Source organism: Triticum aestivum, chromosome 3B, assembly GCF_018294505.1.
Source record: "Triticum aestivum cultivar Chinese Spring chromosome 3B, IWGSC CS RefSeq v2.1, whole genome shotgun sequence".
Lineage (NCBI taxonomy): Eukaryota > Viridiplantae > Streptophyta > Magnoliopsida > Poales > Poaceae > Triticum > Triticum aestivum.
The window spans coordinates 225,815,704-225,823,635 of record NC_057801.1 but is presented as its reverse complement, the minus strand read 5'-3'; positions in this window follow the sequence as shown (position 1 = coordinate 225,823,635).

The window sequence follows — 7,932 nt, the reverse complement described above, 5'->3', positions numbered from 1 at the left end:
GGAGCCGGGCTGATGAGCTGCTTGGCCTTCTCCATCCATTCCTGTCAAAGGAAAAGAAAGAATGAAACCCTCTTAGAATCAATTTGATTACCACAAGTGTCCCGTAATGGGGTTGAATCACTTACCTCGTCAGCCGGATGCTGCGAGCGAAATCCGCGATCTTCCGTCGCGGATGCGGGGGCTTCGGCGCCCTTAAACAGCACCCTCCAGGCGCCTTCGTATGTCGTATCGAAGAGCCCGCTTAGCACCTGGTGCTGTTCCGGATTGAAATCCCACAGATTGAATGCCCGTTCTTGGCATGGGAGAATCCGGCGGATGAGCATGACTTGGACCACGTCGACGAGCCTGAGCTTATTGCTCACCAGCTTCTGGATGTAGGCTCGGAGTCCCGTCAGCTCCTTCGGATTGCCCCACAGCAAGCCCTTCTCTTTCCAGGAGGTGAGCTGCGTGGGGACGCCAGATCTAAACTTGGGGGCCGCCGCCCATGTGGGCTTGCGCGGCTCGGTGATGTAGAACCACCCCGATTGCCACCCCTTGACGGAGTCCACGAAGGCCCCTTCGAGCCAAAGGACGTTGGGCAACTTACCCAACATGGCGCCTCCGCATTCCGCTTGCGTGCCCTTCACAACCTTCGGCTTGATATTGAAGGTCTTGAGCCACAAGCCGAAGTGGGGCCGGATGCAGAGGAAGGCCTCGCACACGACGATAAACGCCGAGATGTTGAGGATGAAGTTCGGCGCCAGATCGTGGAAATCCAGACCGTAGTAGAACATGAGCCCCCGGACGAATGGATGGAGTGGAAAGCCCAGTCCGCGGAGGAAGTGGGGAAGGAAGACGACCCTCTCATGGGGCCCAGGGGTAGGGATGAGCTGCCCCTCGTCGGGCAGCCGATGCGCGATATCGCCAGAGAGGTATCCGGCGCTGCGCAGCTTGGTGATGTGCTCCTCCTTAACGGTGGAGGCCAACCATTTGCCTCTCGCTCCGGACATATTCGGAGAAGGTCGAGGCGAGATGCGCGAGCTTGGGCGTTGGAGCTTGAGTGCGCGGAGATGGATAAGCAAAGGAGGAAGAAGGCATAGGTGAGAAGGTAAATCCTTATCCCTTATATATAGGCAGACGAAACTGTGCGTCCCCCACCGGCCTGGTAAAACTCGCTTATCTCCCAAGCGCCACCATCAATGGCGCGGTTGGGTTACCCACGTCCGTATTGATAAGAATCCCGGAATAAGGGGAACACGATCTCTGCTTCGACAAGACGTGCCAAGGAAACCACTTCGCTAAATGTGCTGAAGTGGCATAGTAAAAAACGATTCAAATAGAGGCTTGGTAGCGGTGTGATGACACGCCGCATAATACGTCAGCAGATTGGACTAGTGTACATTTTATTCTCTCTACGGTGGAATGTGGAATTTATTTTGCAGAGCCGGACATTATCCTGGTGTTCGTGATCTTCTCTGGATTATTCAAGGGAGGAACCCGCCTTGCAATGCTGAACATTATGCGCGCCGGACTTATCGTCATTGAAGCCTGGTTCAGGGGCTACTGAGGGAGTCCTGGACTAGGGGGTGTCCGGACAGCCGGACTATCATCGTCCGCCGGACTCCAAGACTACGAAGATACAAGATTGAAGACTCCGTCCCGTGTCCGGATGGGACTTTCCTTGGCGTGGAAGGCAAACTTGGCGATACGGATATGTAGATCTCCTACCATTGTAACCGACTCTATGTAACCCTAGCCTCCTCCGGTGTATATATAAACCGGAGGGCTCTAGTCCGTAGGACACAACATACATTACAACAATCATACCATAGGCTAGCTTTAGGGTTTAGCCTCCTTGATCTCATGGTAGATCCACTCTTGTACTACCCATATCATCAATATTAATCAAGCAGGACGTAGGGTTTTACCTCCATCGAGAGGGCCCGAACTTGGGTAAAAACATCGTGTCCCCCGTCTCCTGTTACCATCCGCCTAGACGCATAGTTTGGGACCCCCTACCCGAGATCCGCCGGTTTTGACACCGACATAGGTGCTCTCTTTGCGAGCCATTAGTTTCATCGAACCGCACATATACAGTGTCAACAATCTTGTGAAGAACAATGTTGAAGACTCTGTAGGTGTGCGAGTCCTTTCCGTAACCAAGCATAAAACCTTCATGTGCTTTCGGTGCAAATTTAGAGTTGTGGTGAGGATCTCTAATCCAACATTTAGCACCGAAGACTTTGAAATAACTCACGTTGGGTTTCTTGTCTGTGAGGAGTTCATAGGCCGTCTTCTTGAACAATTTGTGAAGATATACTCTGTTGATGATGTGGCACGCAGTATCAATTGCATCAATCCAAAAACGCTGAGGCGTTTTGTATTCATCAAGCATAGTGCGGGCCATCTCAACAAGAGTTCTGTTCTTGCGCTCCACGGCGCCATTTTGCTGAGGGGTATAAGGAGCAGATAACTCATGAGTAATACCAAGTTCATCAAGATAGGCATCAAGACCGGAATTCTTGAACTCAGTTCCATTGTCACTTCTGATATGCTTGATCTTCACACCAAAGTTGGTTGAAGCCCTCGAGGAAAATCATTTGAAGACTTCCTGCACTTCATGTTTGTAAGTAACAATGTGTACCCATGTATATCGAGAGTAATCATCAACAATGACAAAACCATATAGAGATGCATCATTAGTGACTGCTGAATAATGATTAGGTCTGAAGAGGTCCATGTGAAGCAATTCTAATGGACGGGTAGTGGTCATGATAGTCTTCGCTGGATGCTTGGCCTTGGTCATTTTTCCAGCTTCACAGGCTCCGCATAAGTGATCCTTGAGGAATTTGACATTCTCAATGCCAATGACATGCTTCTTCTTCGCAAGCGTGTTCAAATTCCTCATGCCTGCATGACCAAGTCGTCGATGCCATAGCCAGCCTTCTGAAGCTTTTGCAAGTAGACACACGGCTGGTTGTGGTCCTGTAGAGAAATCAACAATATACAGATCTCCTCTCCTAAAGCCTTCGAAGACTTTGGAATTGTCAGCTTCCATAATCACAACACAGCGATATTTGCCAAAGACAACTACCATATCAAGATCACAAAGCATTGAGACTGACATTAGATTGTATCCTAAGGACTCAACAAGCATGACTTTGTCCATGTGCTTATCCTTAGAGATAGCAACCTTACCAAGACCCAATACCTAACTTTTGCCTTTGTCAGCAAAAATGATATGCTTCAGAGGTGACGGTGATAAGGGAGCATCCATCAATAGATTCCTGTCACCAGTCATGTGATTTGTACATCCACTATCGAGGACCCATTCAGTAGTTTTGGGTTGATCATCCTGCAGATGAATTAGTGTAGCTTACAATCTCATATGCTTCATCAGTGAAGAATATGATATCAAGTTCATAAGATGAATTTCATCAAACAGTAAGAAGATATAGTAGTATGAGGACGTGTGAAATGAAAGTTCATTTCATCATGATTCGCCTGTGTCCTTTCGGGCAATTTCGTCAGGTCCCCAGCAGATTCTTCAAACATTAAAGCACGTCTGGAGACCTGACCCTGCAGAAGAGATTAGTTCTTTTTCTTCACCACCCACATCTGGAGGGGTGGCAAAGAATTCATCATTCTGCGAGCACCATATGAGAAAGGTGGCAAAGATGCCAAACCGTTTCGTTTCACATAAGAGGGGTTAGGGTAAGCATATGAATAAGCAGAGTAATTCTTCGAGGACTTATGAACATAATGATATGAAGAATAATGCACATATTCATAGCCCTTAGCTCTACCCTGCGAGACAGAGTTGTTAGCACGATGATAATCATGTGAGGACTTTGATCCTTTTGAGGAATTTGATCCATGTGAGGAATTTGGTCCGTATGAGGACTTGGATCCATATGAAGAATTTGGTCCATATGAAGAATTTGATCTGGAGTTCCTGTTCTTCACAAGTGGTGTCATGAGGACATTCACCTGAAGACTTTCAACGTAACTTTTGGGAACCCAGATTTTCTTTATAGGGGAACCGTTCCTGCAGTTAGTGCCAACACATCTAGCAAATACTTCACCATTCTGATTTTTGAACAGTTTATAGTTGGAGTCAAATGACTCATCAGAAGAATGAGGAGATTCACATGTAAAGCCAGATAAGTTAGATGGATCAACTGGAGGCCCCTTTGCAGCAACCCATGAGGTTTTGGGGTACTGCTCAGGCTTCCAATATGTTCCATCAGCATTGAGTTTCCTCTCAAAGGCAATACCCTCTTTCCTAGGGTTTCTGTTGAGGATCTGCTTTTTAAGCACATCACATAGTGTTTGATGCCCTTTGAGGCTTTTGTACATGCCTGTCATGTACAATTCCTTCAGCCCTGCATTGTCAGTGATACTAGCAATGTCCTCAGATGAGGAATTAGTGATAGCAGAGGCAGATGAAGAATTTGTAACAGTTGAAGCATTTGAACATTCAGGTGAAGAATTAGCAGTTTCACGTTCAATGCACTTTAAGCATGGAGGAACAAATTCTTCCTGAGAAGCGCTGATTTGTTGAGCTAGTAATGAATCGCGCTCCGTCTGAAGATCTTCATAGCACACTCTTAACTTTTCAAGATCTTCCTTTCTTTGAAGAGATTCAAGAGAAAGCTTCTCGTGATCAGTCAAGAGGGTATTATGTTGATCTTGAAGGATGTCAAACTTGGAGTGAATTCTCTGAAGTCATTCACCCAATGCTTTTGACTGATCCATTTCTTTGCGCAACATATCATCACTTTTGTCTAGCATATCTTGAACTTGTTCTAAAGCTGTTTGTTGTTTAGTGGCAATGCAAACAAGTTTGGTATAACAAGATTCAATATCATCATCAGATTCATCATTATCAGATTCATCATTATCAGATTCATCATCACAAGACTCGGATGAGGAGCATTCGGTTATCTCAGCACCGTTTGCCATGAGACATGATGCAGAAGATGATGATTCTGGCTCGAAAGTCATCATTTTGAGAGATTCCTTGAAATCCTCAAACCAGGGATCATGACGAGTTCGATGACCTTCATAGACATCAGAGATTCGGTCCCAGATGAGCTTCGAATTGCCAAGATGCATAATTCGCCCGAATTGATCTCTGGATAGGCAGGAGCAGATGATATCCTTCGCTATGATGTCAAGTCGAGTGTACTTGCGAATATCTTCAGCATCCGCCATCTTGCATAGATCAGTAAGACCAATCTCAGTGACGGTCCACAGCTCGCTGTTCCTTGCCATGAGGCGCTTCCTCATCATGGCCTTCCACTTGGGATAGTCATGACCGTCAAAGATAGGGCATGTCACTTTCTTCATACCTGCGGTCGACATAACTAAAACTCCAGGCAGTTAAACCAAAATCACACAGAACAAGGGAGTACCTTGCTCTGATACCAATTGAAAGTGCGTTATATCGACTAGAGGGGGGGTGAATAGGCGATTTTTATGAATTCATCACTGAGGAATTTGCTGGTGAGGAAATTCCTTAGCGAAGAACTACTTGCAGCAGAATAAGTACTCAGAAGTAAACATAACAGGATACAAGCATGGTCATCATGATGAAATGAAGACAAGCACAGAGTACAGAAAGCGTAATCACAGGATAACAAGATGAAGACAAACAGACTGAAGAAATTGAACTGAGGAATTTGTGAAAGTCTTCAGTCAAAGTCTTCAAGCACAGATATGAACAACATACAACACAGTAATGAGGAAATGAAAGGGTTAAGGAAATAGAACCAGTTAGTTGGTGAAGACAATGATTTGGTAAACCAGTTCCAACTGTTGTCTCAGTTGTACGTCTGGTTGGAGCGGCTGAGTATTTAAACTCGAGGACACGCAGTCCCGGACACCCAGTCTCTGAGCCGCAACTCAGGACACCCAGTCCTCACCGTATTCTCCTTGAACTAAGACCACACAGGCCTCGTCCAATCACTCGGGGTAAGTCTTCAGGTGACTTCCAAACCTTCACAGACTTGGTCACTCGGCAATCCACAATTCCTCTTGGATGCTCTAGACCTTGACGCCTAACCGTCTGGAAGAAGCACAGTCTTCAAAGGTAACAAGCGTCGGATCCACGCGGGATCAATTTCTTCAGTGATGCTCAATCACTTTGGGTTTGTGGTGGTTTGGTTTTGGGATTTTCCTCACTTGATGATTTTCTCTCAAAGTCCTCGGAGGATGGGTTGCTCTCAAATGACAAGTGTCAAGTTCTCTCGGAGCAGCCAACCAACTAGTGGTTGTAGGGGGCGGCTATTTATAGCCTAGGGAGCAGCCCGACATGATAAGACATAAATGCCCTTCAATGATATGACTGTTAGGTGGATAAGATATTTTGGACAGCCGGCGCGCAGCACAACAACGGTTGGAAGTTGACTCTCAAATTCCTCAGGGCTATCATGTTCCTCACTGTGTAGGCAATTCGCACTGGCGAATTCCTAACTCCTCAGTCAGAGCAAAGTCATCAGTGACCAGAAGAACTGCATCTCTGTCACTGAAGAACTTGACTAAACTGTATGAGATTTCCAATGGCTTCACTCGAAGGGATTGGTAGGTGTAGGATTTTGAGTTGAGCATCACATGGAAATTTTTCCTTAGTATTTCCTCGACCCCCTTTAACAGTACGGTGTTTCCTATGACTCAAGAAAGAGAAAACGAAACTACGAAAACAAAAGTCTTCACGCTTCATGTTCCTCGAATGAATACCAAGTCTTCAAGGTCACACCAATTTCTTCACTTTCAAAGTCTTCAGAAAGTCTTCGGAATATCAAAGTCTTCAGTTGAAGAACTTCATTTTTAGGGGTCGACTTTCTCTGTAAATATCAAACTCCTCATAGACTTATAGACCTGTGTACACTCACAAACGCATCAGTCACTTAACCTATAAGTCTTCAATACACCAAAATCACTAAGGGGCACTAGATGCACTTACAACACAAACCAAAGAAAGTGTGTGCATGGTAAATGTACACATCATCCATCATGATGTGTATGTGCATGTGAGTGTTAGCACAAGATAAGAATCGCTCAAAGAAATTTGATGCATGGTGTAAGAACATGTCATCCATCATGAAAGAATAGTTGTTATGTATGACACGATGGGGACACAAATTGAGAATGCAAGTATATGATACATCACTAGCATGTTTATTCATGGGGAGCATAATGTGCACACAAGTAGTGGGATCATGCAATGGATAGGATGTAGCAAAATCTCCTAATGGGTATGAGGAAACTATGGGGGTCTCCTCATGAGCAATAGCGGTCCGGAGCTAGGTGTTCATGACATGGCATATGAGATAAATGATGCAAAGGGAGCATATCAATATCATCACAAGAAAAACAAATGCCAATGACCATGGGCTTGTCATCTATGCCATATGTGCAAATTGGGTTTATGTTGATGGCATATGCATAGTCACTATGAAGAGATTGCAAATATGACATGTTCTCGATCTCATGCATAGCATATGACAAGTCAAGCGGATTGTCAAACATGATGTGACCAAGTGAAGTATCACAAGAAATCCTATGTAACATGGCATCGCAACTAATATACTCCACATGGCAATCATCAAACTCATCATAAATGGGAAAATCATCGCATGGGGAAGTTGAACTAGCATGAAACATGACAATAGGTGGATCAACATCATGCAAGCAATCAATGTCAAGAATGTCCACTAGTGGGACTAGGGCAAAGACCAAATGGTGGTCATCATCAGCAACTCGATGTAACCATGTGGGGGTGAATCATATTCCACCATGGCCATCGTCTTGTCCATAGGAAGGACGAAGTCGTCGTGGATCGGCACGTCATCATATATGGGACCTAGCACCAAAGGAGAAGACACAATAGAGGTAGAGGTTAAGTCGTTAGAAATCATAGTGGCCTCACATGCCCTATCAACTACCTCA